At 34.6% G+C, this 18,608-nt stretch overlaps 1 protein-coding gene across 8 annotated transcripts in view; it reads left to right on the forward strand.

The window, feature by feature from the left end:
• LOC108976791 (protein alan shepard) overlaps nucleotides 1-18,608 on the forward strand; it is a 536,538-nt gene that overhangs the window by 429,514 nt on the left and 88,416 nt on the right. The window lies entirely within an intron of this gene.

An 18,608-nucleotide genomic window follows, 5' to 3' on the forward strand; every position in this document is an offset into this window, starting at 1 on the left:
ACATAACCCAGTTTTTGGATTTTATTTTTATATAAATTGCAGCATTCTTCTTTAACGAAATTTGATGAAAACTTACCTTTTTATATCCGAAACACGCTGTATTGTATTTTAATATTTTTTAATTAAAATATTTATTTATTATCCCTGCCAAACTTCCATGCAAGATCTTGATTCGAATCGTTCAGTTTGTATGGGAGCGATACGCTATAATGGTCCAATATCGGACATCCCGATGAATCAGCAGATTCTTGGTAGGAAGCAAAGTGTGTATAATTTCAGATAGATTCACACAAAACTGAAGTACCATATTGTCGGGATTCACTAATTTATCGACTTCATGGACTTCTTCAATTCAGTTAGATTTTTGGAATTTTTTTTCTACACCTTTCGCTTTACATAGTCACACAAAAAAAATAATGATGCAGTCAGGTCAGGTGACCTTGGGGGCCAACAGAAAGTGAAGTTTTTTGATATTAATTTGTTTTCAAATTTTCGTTGAACCTCCGTAATAACTGCACGTTTGTGCAGTTGCCCCATTTTTGTGGAACCAAACGCTGTTGAAAGGAATTCGTCTTCGGAGCAGTTCTGGGTTAAAGAAACTAATCTTTAAATAAAGATGTTCATTGAGAGTTACAGCGTTTTCTTCAAAGAAGTATGCCCTGACAATACACCTTGCTAACACTGCGCACCACATGGAAAACAGTTCTTGTTAAAGTTCTGTGTCGTGGATTATTTCAGAACTCTTTCAATCCATATACAGCAATTTTACTTGTTTAAATATCTATTTAGATCAAGATCAAATCTGATGAGCCTGGACATAAAATGGCAAATAATCAAGTTACTGCCTTCTTCAATTTTTGGCGAAATTCCAGGCTTAAAGGAAAATTTAGAGGGTTTAACCGGCTTCTTATTTGAACTTTGTACGGAAAAAGCTTTAAGTCAACATGAATTACCGTCCGCTAACTCCAAGTTGAAACTCTTGAATTGACGATGTAACAGCCGTGAATGTTACCTCTGTTTAATTCAAAATATGAAGGGAATCAATCTTTACTCTCCAACTATTAAAATAGCGCGGGAAAAATGAAAGGATCGAGTATATCTGTAATATATTATATGCATGTTAATATACTAATTCAATATTTTATTTTAAGTTTAAAATGCATTAAAGAATTCAATTCAATTCCATTTAATGCATCTAAACGCTCAGAACAGTAATCACTTCAACTTTAATACGAATGGGGTTAAGTGACCGCATTCAGCAACTTAAGCTGTGTGCAAAATACCACAATAGGATTATAATATGCATGGGAAAGCAGGAATACGTGGAATAAGGTGGAATGCATGAAGGCAGGCGGAAGAACGCGGGTGGGTCGATGAGCGATATAAGCAATAGAAATCATGACGGTAATGCAGTGATGCCACGCAATGAACTAAAGGTGATAGGCGGTAGTTGATGTTGTTGTTGTTGTTGTTGTTCTTGTTATTGTTATTGTTGCTGCCTTTACTGTCGGCAGTTGCCTATTGCAGATTGCTGCGCACAGCGACTGAGTCAATCGTTCATATGCGATGTTACGTATACGCCACGTTGAACCTCATCAGCGAAACGTCACTGGTTGCGTGCAACCATAAATTAATGCTATCACACTGATATGGAGCTGGCAAACTTACACGCGTACACATATCTAGGCATACTATGGGTGTATGGGAGGTTAGGGGGGATAGGAAGTAAGGTGCTATTGGATTGAAGAGGAGTGTGGAAAAGTGTGTCGGGCGTATTAAAGAGTGAACAGTAGATCGAATACCCAGAGGAAATAACTATTGCTAACTATGAATGTATGTTATACGAGTGACGTACATACATGTATTTGTGTTGTTGTTGTGCATAAATCTTTAACGCTGAGTTAACCGGCTGTGTCGAACGACCGTTGATTAAATGAATAAATAGACATGCATTTAAACAGAAATCGTTGTGTTGATTTCGTTGTGTTATTGTTGTTGCTGTTGGTGCGGGTCCTGCAGTTACATATACGAATGTGTAGGGGTATACATATATGCGCTCCTGTATGAAATGGAGCAGTTGCGTATGTCAGCTGTGGCCAACTGACATAGGAGATGCTGAAAAAAGGACATGCGCATCAAGTGATTTATGCATATACATATGTATATGTGTGTGCATATATAATATACATATATGTATGTATGTTTTTCCTCTAACTATTGCCGCTGACGTTGTCGATATAGATAAATGTGATAGTAATAACGATAATGCCATTAAAACACCTGTTTACATGTCACACGTGGGCAGTTAAAAGGGTATATTAGGGTACTCTTGAAATTTCCAACAATTTAAAAAAAAACTTTACTGCTTTTCACAGTAATAGACTTTACATGCTATTAAAATGGAAGATGGGAAGTTTCCACTCCCAAAACTCCCAAAAAAAATTCAAATGCTATCAAAATTCCTGACTTCTTGTCGCAGTTTGATCAGTTGTAAATATATATTAGGGTACTCCAAAAAATTTACGAAAATTATGGAAAATAGAAAATATCTATTGCTTTGCACAATAATAGACTTTAAATGCAATTCAACATTGTGCTCCCTTATGGAACTATGGAAAGTTTACATTAGGGTAGTTCAGAAAAAAATTTAAATTTCCATAATATTAATTGCATATAAAAATTCGGTTTTTTATATTATTGTCATACCCTAGAAAGGCATAATTTTGTATTAGGGTAGGTCAAAAGATTTCGAATATGAAATAAAAACCATTTATTGCTTGCAAAATAGTCAGCGTATATACTATTAAAATTCCTGTCTTCTTTTAGCAGTTATAAATATTTTTTAGGTTAATCCTGAAAATTTTTCAACATTTTGAAATTTTAAAGTTTGATATAAGCATTGCCTTGCTAACGATCGGTTTTAAAATTCTGGTCTTCTTTCATATATACGAAGTGTACATTAGAGTAGTACAGAAAAATACGAAATTTTATTTTATTGCATAAAATAAAAACATTTTCATTGATTTCATGTTATTTCACATAACTGACTTTCATACGTTAGGGTATGCCAAAAAAATTACCGAAAGTTTTGCAAAAATGAAAATGTATATATAACACTTTTAAAAATATTCGGTTTTAATACATTTATATTGTATGTTGGAAAATATAAGAATTTATGGAAGGAAAAGAAGGATAGTTAAATAAATAAAATAATATGATTATAATAAAAAGTATATGCTCTGGATAACGATTTATGAATAATCTTAGCAAAAAGTTTGTTTCGTGAAATTTCTAAATTATTTTGAAAGCAATGAGGTTGTAGAATTGAATAAGACAATAAAAAAATAACATGGAACTAAATTATATAACCCTTTCGGGAAGTACCAATATTTAATTTTTTTTTTAGTAAAACTACGTTTTGAAATATTTCCTTGGATTTCTTTAATATTTTATATTGAGCTCCGCTTCAAATATTTGAGGCAGCTGCTTGGCTTTAACTTTAGATTACCAAAACTGGTCCTTTACTAGGCCTCGAAGTTGCAACCTTCAACAACATTTCAGGTAAATTCTATGAATAACCGAGCTGAATAATTGCTGTACGTGTGATCAAAAATTCTCTCTGTATTTATTCACGCACTCATACTTATACCTATAAATCCATGGGCATTAATCAAATATGCGCAAATACAAGGGCAAACGCACTTACATACATAGCTATGTAAGGATATCAAGTTCAATTTAATGTCACTGCGTGGGAAATGAGCCACTATGCATTTTGGTGGATCTTGGCCAACAAGAAACGAGCAATTAACGCGTGACATTTTGGTGTAATGATATGCTATAAGATATAGGTGTTTGTACCGATATGTGGGAGTCAGTTGCTCGGCACATGGATAGTTTGATGGGGGCGCTCATAATTAATTTGCCACACGCACTTGCCTGCGAACAAAAGGTGCACACATATATAGTTTGTCTATGTGTAAGTGTATGGATAGTTATTTATATGTATGAATATTTGTATGCGTTTGTGGGAGTGATTGTGTATGTACGGGCGGCTAAGTGAAGTGCAAACAATATTTGTCACATGTTAAGTGCATAAATTTGGCATTGTTCGGGGCTATCTACCCCGTATTGCCTTGTCGTAATTGTTGTCTATAAATATATGCATACACACGACGTCCAACGACATTTGCCGCTGGCCAGTGAACCAGTCATTCAGCCGGAATTTATTACATGCAATAGGATACGCTGATCTCGCGCAATCAGTCGCATATGAAATAAAGAGCACCCCAATATGGTTGGGTATGTGCGCATTAGAGGCCCTAGCGGAATAACTTAAGCGATTTACTTTCACAAAAGTGTGAATAAATTAATTGTAAATAATTTTTAAACAAATTTTTAAAATCCTTTTGAACCAAAATTAAAATTTGACTGCTGTACTAAAGCTTTTTGGTTCTGCGCAATTAACAATGCAAAGTATTTTACTATATGTCGAAAAAAATCTTTTTATCAGGTAGCAATTCTTCCTCATTCTTAAGTCGGATAAATATCAATACAGACCACCAATTCTTATCAATGGTTTTGTACCGTAACTGCACCGAATTTGTACCAAATTTTTTAACAAATATGAACAAGTAAAAAATACTTACAAGTTTATGGCACTGATTCGCAATTATTATTGTCGATATCTTTGTACCGAAATTGTACCGAATTTTTTGGACATGTATAAACAATTGCAAAAATACTAACAAGTTTAAAGCAGTGCTTCGCAACTATTATTATCGATATCTTTGTACCGAAGTTGTACCGAGTTTCGATATGCACAGCGAGAGAAAAAATGCAAACAAAACAAAGTTCAAGTTCAATTTTGCCAACAATACCATAGACACGCCTTTACACTGTTTACCGCAGAAAATACACTGTGCCGATATTTATATCATTATGTACTATAAATTCTAAAATTTATAATGCTTTTCCAATATCAACTATGAAAATTTTACCTTTTTATATCAAAATCGCTGAAATGTTATATTTGGATACAGAATTGTTTCTACTGATCATACCAAATATCTCTTTTCTACCAAAATTGCAAAAATTGTTAAAACATTTTCCCAGATGTATAAAATATCATAAATGCATTTCTACCGCTACTGCCTTAAAGAAAATATTTTCCTACAGGCCATTAAGCGCACATTAACATCACATGTCAATATCAAGTTCTGCAAAATTGTATGCGCGTAGCATTAGCGTGGCTCACTCTCATGATTCTTTGAATACGCTGGGAGGCGAACAACGGAACATGCTGTGTGTGTGGGTGTATGTGTGGCATCCCTAAAGCTAGTATTGAGCAGATTTGTATTCTACGCTGCTGTTTATGGCTTTTGTCTGTGATGGATGACTTTACAATTGACATTTGAAGCGATCAAAACAAAAATGCGTATTCAGAAACATATTCCACAAGCATACCCATACGTCACACACACACACACACACATCTTTGTATTGTTTCAGAGTGTGGGTGCTTGAAAGCGACACTTACAATATATGTATTTGCATGTATTGGTATTTAGAACGCAAATATTTAAAAAAAGTTCAAATACTTGCAGAGAAATACGTGATTTATGGGCGTTTTGCGTACTTAGTAATTCTTCTTATTTTTATTTCTATTTTTTTCTGTTGTTTTTGCTTATTTCTTGCCATGTATTATCGTGCATCAACGTTTAAAGTTACAATGTACACATATTTGTAGACTTGGAGTATAAGCAAACACGCCCATATGTGCCGGAACACCGTCACACACACACACACACACACAGCGATAAATATCTAAACATACATGAACATCAGATGCGCAACCTAAAAACCTCAATACGACGCCCCTCAATGTAAAGGCATTCATTTGCCGTTAGGCATTTGATTTTTTCTACTGCTTCGGAATTCTTTAACAGCATCGTGTCGGTACAAATGGCACTGGTGTTGATGCTTTTTGAAAAGGATGCAAGAATCATGTGGTTATTCATGTCGTTTTGAAGAGTTTTAGAGCTAACTTTCTACAAAACAATTTAGTTCGGCTTTAAGAACTGTTCGATATGCCCAATCTAGCTCTGACAAAGCGCACTCGTTTGAGGTTCATCCTTTATATTGGTATTAAAGCGACCGAGTGAAGTGAGACCACTTGTGTTTCTAAGTTTATCTACAAATTTGTTGTTGATTCTACTGCTCTAAAACACAATGATTGCCCGTTCAGCTATTAAAATCAAAATTATTTTTCTTTCACTACCAAAGAAGCATTATGGCTAGGGAAGCAACATTTCTAATTTAAAAGTGTTTTCAAAATCTTTTATATTTATATTTCATATTTTAAGCCCTTGTAGTAATGTTATCAGTTTAAATTTTTTTTTTTTTTTAACTCTGAGTGCAACTATATCGTCATTGAGTGCGTCATGCAGCTACAATTTCCTTGTAGAAGACTTCAAACGCCAGGTATGAAGTTAAAACCTTGCTCTTAGCAGAACTGGGATATGCATTTAAAAAATTTTTAAGGGAGATTTAAGAGGCGTCTTTCTATCTGATAGGTTTAAATGCACAAGTGATTCATTATTCAAAGACAATCGCTAAAACCGGCTTATAGTATTTTAGTTTCAAAAGTTCAATAGCAGTACACCTGTGGAACCAGTCTTTTAAGAACTTGGAGTGGGTTTCTCGCAATGGTCTCCGGAATGTCTCACTCTGTTGTCATCGTATTGCTTAACAGCACTCCTTCACCATAAATCAAGAAGGCATCTATTTACATCAAGAAATGAACTTTCAAGCAGCGGAAGGTACTTCCAGACACGCACAAAAAATGATAAAAGTCTTTCGACTGACGTTCTTACACAAACGGATCAATATGACCCGAATTCCTTATTGACCATTCGGCGCAAATTCATGATGCATCAAACCACGAATATCAAAAAAAACACAATAAGCATCTCCTTCTACTTTGAGCAGCCTTGGTGTAGTTAATTTGGTTTCGGTTAATTTTTTCTCCATTCCAATGATTGCTGACTTTTTTACATGTAAAAGTCATAAGCTCATGTCTCATCGGCAGTTATAATGCGCTCCATGAATTCTATATCTGAATTCGTACGCCCAAACATGTCCAAGAAACCCTTCTTTTCGAAATAAATTCAACTTTATCGTGACAAGTCGAGTAGGTCGCGTTTCAAAATGTACGTGTTTACAACTACAAACTCTCTTCTAAACTGCACCTGAACAGAAAACTTCAGACGAATTAAAGAACTATTTTATTAGTTCCGTATTTTTCCTCTTCAATCCAACTAGAAATATTTGTGTCTATTTTTGGAACAGATATGTTTCTGACTAAACTTTGATTGCTAACATCCCGTAAAACACTAAAAAAAAAAATCTACCTAATTTGTACATGGAAAGAAACCAATTCGTTAAGAGTTGGGGATTTTCATCCCTACTAGAAAGCAAGGTATATATGTACATATGATGTACCACAAACATTTCCGTGCATATTCGTGAACCTTTATGAAATAAATACGCATACATCAATGAATGGTCAAAGTTCAATTATTAAAGGGTTAATTGTTTTAGTGTTTAAATAAACATTAAATATTATTCACACGCTAACAGGAAATATATGAATCTTATTCCACCATCTATCTATCTCTCTCTCTCTCTCTGAGCACACGGAAGCGAATATATTTCAATTTACATTTCGATGAAAAAGCCAGGTATGCAACAGTAAGCGGTAATTCTTTTGTACAAATATGATTTAAAACAAAAAATTACATAACTTAATTTTTTCCCTCACCGTCCAGTATTTGCATATTACTTTTATTATATAAGTGAAATATTAAATAATAAAATATCATCTCTGTGTTAACAAAATGGAGGTAAAAAATTTGCTCGATAAGCATAAAATTTTAATAACAATAACTCGAGTAAAAACTTTTTTTTGCAACTTAATGCGCTTTGAGCTCATATGGATTGTAAAAGTTTCCACTGAATATTTACATTGGCGCAACAAATGTAAATTGATTAATTGTTTTGAAAGATAAAAAAATGTATGTTAAAAAACAATGTCACGCTTAATAAATAATAAAATGAAATACATATATTGAATAAAAGCAAAACCGACACTTTGACATACCTTTTCGGGGGTTTTGCTCCATTTTTTCTGGGAGCTGTTTTGTGTTGGAAATATATCTGGAGATTTATCTGTATTACAAATTTTTTTTATACATTTTTAAATTGTAGATTTTTGTTATTTATTTTACACATAATTCGAAGTTTGGCAAACAGGGTTACGACAGCAGTTATTGCTTCAAAAGCAGGATGTTTTATGTAACAGGAAAAGAGGTAAATTTATATGCTTATTACTAACTACTCTCCCCTCGCCAGTAAAACTACTAAATGATTTTTATATATCCAAAAAACAGCAACTATAAATCATAAAATATAGTAACTTTATTTATTATAATATTATTTAAAACCGACCTCGAGGAAATCAGCTCCATATCTTTCGTTAGAATTGTGAACTTATTTAAATATTCAGCGAACTCCAAAAATCTTTTTCAAAACAATTTCAAGAGATCTGGTCAAATTAGTCATTTCAAGAGAGATCTATTATGTTATATGAATCCTTATTTAACCAGATCAACTCTAATATAAATTTTATTCCCAAAATTATAAATTTATGTCTATAAAATGACTTCAAAATTAAAAGAATCCAAAATTTCAATCAACCCGCCTCAATCAAACCGGCTGGCTCTGAAATTATTTCGTTGTATTATTTCCTGATGCTTGAGAGTCATTCGATCTAAAGCTTGTAAAGAGTGCTTGCAATCACATAATATGTTTAAACCATCCAAGTAGCATTACCGTATACACTGTTACGTGTATCGAGGCAGGATGTAATCTAACCGTGTATATATTTATTTCGATTTGGAAGATACTACTACCAGTGAACATGCAAAAGTTTGGTTAGGTGTGAAATTGAAGATTGAAGTGTCTTCGTTGTTTGTATTGTTCTCTAGACTTTCAGAATTTTTTGACAGCAGAGGTCATTACATCACTTTCACAAAGAACTGACACACTCATCAGCTAATATTTAATACAATCATAAATTCACTGCTTAATTTTAAGCGGTAGTTAACAGATTTTTTAGAAATTAATAAAATGTACATTCTCAAGTTATCCATAGGTTAGAGTTAGATTAAGACGTCGGTCCTAACTGGGATCTCACTTGAACCGCTTAGAACGCCGGTACGTTGTAGTACCTAAAAAATCGAATACTATAATTAATTATAGAACCTTTACAAGTCGACAAAGTGTTTTGGCAATGTTTTTCAGACGGCTAATGTCTGTTTTTAATATTTAATATTTTTAATAATATGTAATATTTTTGACCTTACCGCATGAACGCCTATTGGAAAGTATTCGGTAAGATGTCCTATGATTGCGGATGCACCTAAAGGCAAGTTGCTCAGTAGAACTCTTGCTTTATCCTCTCTATATTTCACTATACTACCATGGTCCGATAGCCTAAAGCTAAAGTTGTACTAGAGCTCCTTACAGGAAACTCGCTTTCCAATTTTCCTCCCTAGCTTCATCTCAGCCCTAAAAAAGCTCACTGCGTTTCTTTTTTAGCGACGTCTTCTCATCTATATATTCCTCATTTGTATTTTTTTTATAGTAGGAGAAGCATCGACAGCCGAAGTGCGGAACTTTATTCCGCTAAACCTGACCTATTCGCAACACCAGACCCTCCCATGGAACCGGTTAAGTGATACTATTGATACTCATGGAATGGGCGTACCATTTAAGTCTTCCTTAATATGCGCACTGACACGCGCCTAATCTATTACAAAGTCTGAGTTTTGTCATTATGAAAGCAGACGCTTCACTAACGGCTTTCCATGATTTTCGTTAAGTTATCGACCGCAAAAAATAATACATGTTAGGAGTCTTCTATATACTCTATACATGTCGGACAGTTCGGACTCATGCCAATATGTAATCTATAAGGGTAGTTTCTAAAGCAGCTATGTTCACTAAGTATTTGATACAGATGGAAATCCAGATCCCCATGCCATCTGGCTATCCACGATTGGATGTCCGAAATATGTAAGTATGTTGATCCAGCGCCCTTTGAATAAGGATTTCTACCGCTGCTGCTGCATTTTGATACTATTTTTCCTCTCCTCTGTCTTTGCCGAAGCTAAATATAGCCGCCCCTCGTCGATATGTGAGCAGCCGATTCAAGGTTTTAGAAATGCAGTTGAAGGTAGAATAATTTCAACTTCTCCTTATTGGGAGCCTCTCATGTGCCCTTAAAGCACATTTCACAGCAATACACTTGTCCGCTGTCCTCAAGGATGCTTTTCCTGACATTAAATTATATTATTAACGTAGCGCACCAGAGATGCGATGAGAGCTGCTCTATAGGCGCATTCAAACTTCTTAGTAGGTGTAGTGTTTTCGAGCTTATTAACTGGGTTACGAATTCTAAGACCCAAAAGACCAACTTTGCAGAGAGTCCCATTGTTTTCCCTAAAGCTCCTCTACAATAGTATAAGGCAACCTATACCTTTCTTACTCTCTCCTCAATACACAGTACAACAGCTAATCTGTGGGGTGAGAAATTCCACCAAAGGGTTTCGCATTCGTATGTGTCAGTTTTTTTTTTTTTTTTTTTTTTTTTGTTCCACAGTGATATTAGGCGTCCAAGAAAGCTTTTTATAAATGATAAGCCGAAGGTATGGCAAGGTAGCATATCATAGCATAACTTAAAATAACATAAAAGAGCAAAGCATGACATTACATATGAAAGCATTATATAACATAATATAACACTGCACAGCTTAACATAACTGAGTATAATATAACATTAACGAGCATACGTAATTATATATGTAAGTTTATGTGTGCCGGATATAAGCTGAACTTGAGCCAATACCGCAGCTCTTAGTAACTAAAGCAATTGAAAGTTTGACTGTTAAATTTATTACCAATAAGCAAAAACTAGAAGCATTGTACGTGTGTGTGTGAAAGTTCTGACATTTGCTCCAGTCAAGTGTATAATACAAATGCGATAAGTTACTAGATGAAAAACTCACCCCCAATATGCACGAGCATTAGACATACGCACTACGAGGGAGGGTAAAACTATGCGCCCACAAACTACCGTTATGCAGTTGAACTTTAAATACGAGTAAATAATCATAAGTGGCAGAACGGATGGCTTTTCCACTAGATTGCCATAAATATTGCAATTCTTGCAGTCCACAGCCCACTCGCACAGCGCCCACAAAATGAAGGATGATCCACGGAGAGTCTTGCAGGGTTCAGAGTGTGTGAATGCAGTTCTAATAGCAGGGTGCAAGCTCCTTGCTTCCTGCTGTTGCCGAAGATATAAACTATGCAATGCAAAGTTAAATAACAACATGCGGTCGCCACGAAGAGCGAATGCGCGTTCAAGGAAATCCTTTCTTCGGCAACTTGAGACGCACTTAAGTGCTTTTGGCGAATTTTAAGTAGCGCTGCTAACCACGCCCTTAAGTGCGAAACTAGCATGGCGTTGCACGATGCAAGTCATAAGTAACAGAAATGAAACAAAAGCAACAACAACAACAATAATAATAATAATAATAATTTGTTGTAGCAAGTGCAGTAGTGGCAACAAAGTCGACGCTAATAACCGCAACTAAGGCATTGAGTAAGGCAATCGTCACTGCAGCTTTTACTCACAAACACACACACCCACACACATACAAGCAAACAAATGTAAGCGCTCAACACTTGTTGGTAATTATTTATCTTCCATTGCCTTGTGTGCAACAACAACTACAGCGTGATTACGCTCCACTCATGCCCTCCCCTCGCGCCAATGCACGCAACAGCTGCCATCTTCATCAAATACACACACACACGCGCATATGCATAGATCTATTTGTATTGCGTGTAAATATGTATGCTCGGCATAATCGAAGGGAAATCAACTTGCTCAATGTGCGCGATGTATTGGAAAATCCATTGAAAAAGCATTAATTGCAATAAGTAAGTGTCTGTGTGGTTTTTAGAGCCGGATATGCGGGGCGAGTTCTTATGTGCGCTTCAAGTGCCGGAAGTGTTTCGCCCACCATCCGTTAAGCACATCACATCTTTGAGTCATGTTTGCTTTTCGTGCTTCATGCACAATTTAGAATGCATGCAATTACAGTTAGTTGGCTTGACTTGGCTGGCGCAAGTGCATTCGAATAACATACCCTGTAAGGCATGAATGTAGCTAATGGTTACTTTTATCTCGTGCAATCTTAAAAATATTTTTTTTTACTGAGAACATCATATATATATTTAAAAAATACCTGGGAGTAACTAATAAAACATATATGAAAGCATTTTGAAGTTCAGACTGGAGAAAATGTTCATTGATCTGTCAACCGGAACTTTAAATAAAGATTTGTAATATTTTCTTACAATTAATTGCCGTCTGTTATAAATTGTAGAAGAAATTAGTTTACACGATTTATTTTATTAGGTTTCTTAAAATTATTCGAATAACCTGAAATTCCATTATGGGAATATCCGGTTTGTAACCGTTCATATGGATATTAGCCGGTTAATACTAGTTATAAACCGGTTAATGCTAGTTGTAAACCGGTAAATACTAGTACCATTTGTTTTAGTACGACCATTCGAATTGCTGCTCTGCTGCCAAGATTTGAAGAAGTGAAAATTTCTTGAAATATAGGCAATATTTGATTGTTATAAGTAACAATTTCAAATTTCACTTTCCTACAGGGTCTAAAAAATTATTATTTAAAGTATAGTTATCGTACTCTACCACTATCACTCTTTGTATGTACAATACATACATATAATATTTGTGATTCCTATGATGATGGCTATGTATCTAACATTTAACTCGAATTCTATTTGGTTAAATGTGGAAAAAAAATCCTTTAGAAAGTTCGAGTACTAGTAATAAATAATTGCGTAAGGGAATTTATTTATTTTTTTTTTTTTTTCAAAATATGCCGACACCAATTTGCAAAAAATTAAAGAACTTGGGGTCTACTCGGAGAATAGATATTAAAAAAAAATTTTCAATAAACGAAAATTTATTTCATTCTTTGAAAAATGGCCAATTGATTGAGACTCTATTTAAGCAGATCATAAACAACATTGTTCGAAATGATATATTTCACGAAGCAATTGAAATTTATACACATGAATTCTAGGTCTAACTAAAAGGCATATGGAATCAACTTTATGGACGCACCTCATAGAAAAGAGCTCTGCAGCTCACCCATTTTAAGCACGCAATGAGTGCCAGTAATATATAAATTACAAAACACATTAGCCGCTCTGGCTTGAAAGCTTTTATAAGCAATGAGGAAAGCTTTTTATTTATTTCCCTCGAAATATTATCGAAATTTAATTTAAAACAAACGTAAAAAGCGTGTTTATAGCATGAAAACAAAAAGCTTTCATTGAAAAAAAGAAAGAAAGTTTTTTCCTTTTTTATCGTATTTATTTATACTAGTCGCTGACTCGCCATTATTGTCTTTTTATATACTGAACAGTGTGTATTAAGTTTTCTATGAAATGCAGACTCTATAAAGTATATAGTAAGCTGAATTGATTAAGCCTTATCCGCCTCTCTATCCATCAGTCTAACTGTAAATACGCGCATTATTTCCGCATCGGTCTGAAATTTTGCACACATCCTCTTTTCTTCAAGAATCGATTATTTGGCGGAACCTCTGATATCGAACTACTATGGGATAATGCTGCTGTTCAAACATTAACTGTTGTATGAAAATTTGTTTTATTTGTCAAATGATCTTCACGAAATTTGGCATAAATAATTACCTAAGTCAACGGAATATTTCCCAACAATTTTTGTCAGTTCGGAGCTCTTTCAAATGTTGGCTGCGGCTACGTCTCAAATGATTCAAATTCGAGTCCAAATTTCAATGACTTGTTCGGGCTCGTTAACGAAATTTTACGCAGGTTACTATGTAAAGTGGCGCCACATTCTCCGAAAAAATGGTTCAAATCAAACCCTTATAATATACTTGTATAGTTGCCATACACAGCCATCGTTCCAAATCAAAATAAAAAAAAACTTTTTATACCATTTGGCGCCATAATAAAGACACTTGTGAAGGGCATTATAGATTCGATGCAGCCAATGTTAATATTTTTTCGTGTTTTCATTTCTTTCTTGTGTATTTTATATAATTTTTTAAATGGTTTTGGAGGTATTTTATCATTTTCATTCCTATAAATTCGCATACATGGCTCAAGTGCAGTCTATTTTAAGCACAAAAAGCTTTCTCCTTCTTACAAATATTCGCAAAAATGTATGTACCTACGTACTTATGTGTAAATAAATGTTTCGCTATTTTTTCAAGGGTAAGCACAAGCCTACATATACATTTATATATATATATATACCAGAAGTGTTGATAAATGAAAATTCCCCAGCGCTGATTCACCTTAGCGCAATTTCGATTCAATTCAATTGTACGCCTATACAATAAACTATTAGTATGTCTATATAACACACAAATAAGCATGTACATATGTACATACATACACATAACAGTGAATCGTTACAGAACATTTGAATTCATACTAATCGTATATATGTATGTTTATATGATAACAACAAAATAAGCCAACGGCATACAGCTTTCGATAACAAAAAGAGCCACATGTGTGCCTACGGATACAAACACATGTAGATGTGCAAATGTGCATACATTTACACACGTGTTTGCGTATTTTGCCAAGCGTAGATAGTATGTATTTTTCTCGCAGCTAATCGATTTCAATTAAATGCGCTCCCATGTGAATGAATGATGCACGCACACTGCCGCTCAACAAATGCAAATATATGTACATATGTACATGCATATGCACGACCTACAATTATTTGTATATGTGTATGTATGTATTTGTTGGTTAATACTTTTTTCTATGCATTTTTATTTGCGAATTTTCTTGACTTTGTTTGGCTTTGAGCCACCTTCCGGCGATTCGCGGCACCCACATGAATGTATACACTTGCCGGCAGCAATTTAGCTGGCCTGAAAGCTGTCATTGTGCTGGTAGCCTTGTATAATTGTGCCTGTCTGTGTGTGTGTGCGTTTGTTCGCAAAACTGCTTCTTGTTATTGGCATTTTTGCTGTTTTTGTAGACAATCATCTGCAATTTGCAATAATTCTCCGATTACTGATGCACCTTATCTGTATGTACTATGTTTGGCAGGGTGTATTATGCCGCGCGTTGTTCACTTGGCTGCTGGCTGATGGCTTTCATGCTTTCGACACCCGTCGGTTTTATCTTAATTACATTTCCTATTGCTCACTGCAAATCTTTTTGTTTGCTACGCAGCTTTCATTATTGTTGTTGTTATTCTACTACATTTTGATAATTATACCCTGAACAGGGTATATTAACTTTGTCACGAAGTTTGTAACACCCAGAAGAAAGCGTCGGAGACCCTATAAAGTATATATATAAATGATCAGTATGTTGAGCTGATTCGATTTTGCCATGTCCGTCTGTCCGTCTGTCTGTATATATACGAACTAGTCCCTCAGTTTTTAAGATATCGTTTTGAAATTTTGCAAACACCATTTTCTCTTCAAGAAGCTACTCATTTGTCGGAACTGCCGTCATCGGACCACTATAACATATAGCTGCCATATAAACTGAACGATCGGAATCAAGTTCTTGTATGGAAAACTTTCACATTTGACAATGTATCTTCACTAAAGTTGGCACAAGTTATTTTCTATGGCAACAATATAATCTTCGAAGAAATTGTTCAGTAACTGTCTCTTATACACATCTAGATGTGTATAAGAGACAGGATCTGTTAACTATAACATATAGCTGCCATACAAACTGAATGATCGGAATCAAATGCTTGCATGAGAAACTTCCTCATTTGACGATATATCTTCACGAAGTTTTGGTAAGAGTTATTTTTCGTAAAAATATTGTAATATCGGAAGAAATTATTCAGATCGGCTTACTATAGCATATAGCTATATAGCTGCTATACAAACCGAGCGATCGGAACAAATGACCTGTATGGAAAACTTTCACATTTGACGTAGTATCTTGACGAAATTTGGTATAGATTATTTTCTAAGACAACAATGTAATCTCTGAAAAAATTGTTCAGATCGGTTAACTTTAACATATAGCTTCCATACAAACTGAACGGTCGGAGTAAAATGTTTGCATTGGAGACTTTTTCAGTTAAGGAGATATATTCCGCAAATTTGAGGTGCTTATTCTCTAAGGCAACGCTACAATAGTTGAAGAAATTTTGCAGATCGGATAACAAAACCTGCCATACAAATTGAAAATCAAAATTAAGTTCTTATGTGACAAGAAACATTTCTTGAAATTTAGCATTGATTATTGCCCAAGATTCGCTTTAATCTTCAAAAGAATTGTTAAGGTCGGACTGCCATACAAACCGACCCATCAAAACCAAGTTCATATATGGGCAACTTTGGCTAAATATCATCAAAAAAATAAATAAATAAATAAATGCACCTGTGAAGGGTATATTAGCTTCGGTACAGCCGAAGTTAACCTTTTTTTCTTGTTTTTTTGTTTCTGCTTATTTAGCCAGCTTTTCTACGTGCCTCCCTTATCCTCCTTCTCTTTGCTGGTCTTCTTCCTTCCTTCCAATACATTCCATTCACTTCGTTCAACTGTTTTTTTATTCATTTAGTGTCATTTTCGTGCTGCCATCGAAAGCGAAAACGGCACAAAAAATCGGCAAGTAAGCCAACCTACCAACCCACACACCTTAGTTACCAGCGTCTTGCCAACGCACTAGTATTTCTCGCTGATTATCGAGTATTATTTAACGTGACTTATGGCACAGAAGAATGTAAATGGTGTGACAACAATGTGAGCTGTCATCAGCAGGCACACCCTCCAGCAGAATACTTTTAGCAGCAGCCTAGCCAAATTTACTCTCGCTCATCAGTTGACACCAATATTTGATTGTTTGCAAGTAGATTTTATGTAGCTTGTAGAATCTTGCTGCTCTAATCTCGTTTTGTACATATGTATGTAAGTAAGTGAATTCGTGATTCTAATTGTGTTCCAGCTTTTTGGTAGACTATTTATTGACAGCCATTTTGCTCTACTAATTAATATAGATTGCTTATGCCAAAACCAATACATCAAGATCTCACCAATTCAAGAAAGATTTCCGTAAAGAAAAGAATTAATGGAACACTAAAATGTTATTCGAAGAAAAGAATTTCTCCACCAAAGAGAGAGAAGCGCAACACAGTTTCTAATACCACAAAACTCTTTAACAGTTCATATAGTCCGTTCGTTTCGTTACTATCTAAATATCTGAATTAGATCTTGTTGATCACTTTGTCACTTGCTCTACTAATTCCATTTAAAAGTGTTAATTAGACATCCTATTTCAAATTGTACAGAAAATATTATCGAATTTGAGCCAAGCTGAATTCTTGGCAACACTTAAATTTTGGCTTACGTATTAGGTATATCAAATTTGAACCGGACTGACAAAACTACATTTTAATATATTTTAATACAAATCTTTGTTATCAGCTTCAAAATATGCAAAATATCAGTCAAGTGTAATCAAAGTTTTCTTTTGGTGTATGCGAATGATTTTTATAGCGAATGTTTGACATTTTCGTCGTCATATTCAAAACTCTACTATATGTCTCAAGTATATCTTTTGTAATCTTTATTGGACGACGTTTCTGCAAAAAATAACACGTCTTTTGATACGAGTCTATCAATAACACATTTCATAATTAAAAGATTAACTATAAGAGTCGTTGAGGTATTCTACTGACTTTCAGATGCCCATGGTGAGTATGAGTACTGCTTCTTTTAACTTCATGGATATTAAAGTCATTAACAGAGGTGCTCGAAAGAGCAGGTTTTCGATGACTTCACGATCTTCACTGACTGCCTTGTGAAACTCAAGTAACGTTGTGTTAATCAATGTTGCTCTTTTTTCTCCCGATATTTACTGCGTCTCTCAGAAAATATGGTATGCTTACATTTCTAAACAGTCAATTTAATGAATACCTTAAAATTTTCCTTTAAACCTCCCCCCTTAAAATAATAATAATCCAAATATCTTCCAAACATCATTGCCCAGGAGCTGTTTCTATCATTTATGTGGAGGCACTAGGAAAGAAAAATCTGACACTGTCACCCTAGCGATAAAACACCCGCTTTCAGCAACTCAACTCTCAATTAAATTTTCTATAGGAATATTTCATCATTTAAAATAAAGCTGATGGCACAAGTTTATCAGTTTTAAGTTATATTTTCAATGCTTTTAATATCGTAGTCTCCAAATACTTCGAATAAGTTATATATCGGGTGATTTTTTAAGAGCTTGATAACTTTTTTAAAAATAACGCATAAAATTTGCAAAATCTCATCGGTTCTTTATTTGAAACGTTAGATTGGTTCATGACATTTACTTTTTGAAGATAATTTCATTTAAATGTTGACCGCGGCTGCGTCTTAGGTGGTCCATTCGGAAAGTCCAATTT

This window comes from Bactrocera latifrons, unplaced genomic scaffold (genome assembly GCF_001853355.1).
Source record: "Bactrocera latifrons isolate USDA-ARS-PBARC rearing strain unplaced genomic scaffold, ASM185335v1 scaffold_8, whole genome shotgun sequence".
Classification (NCBI taxonomy): Eukaryota; Metazoa; Arthropoda; class Insecta; order Diptera; family Tephritidae; genus Bactrocera; species Bactrocera latifrons.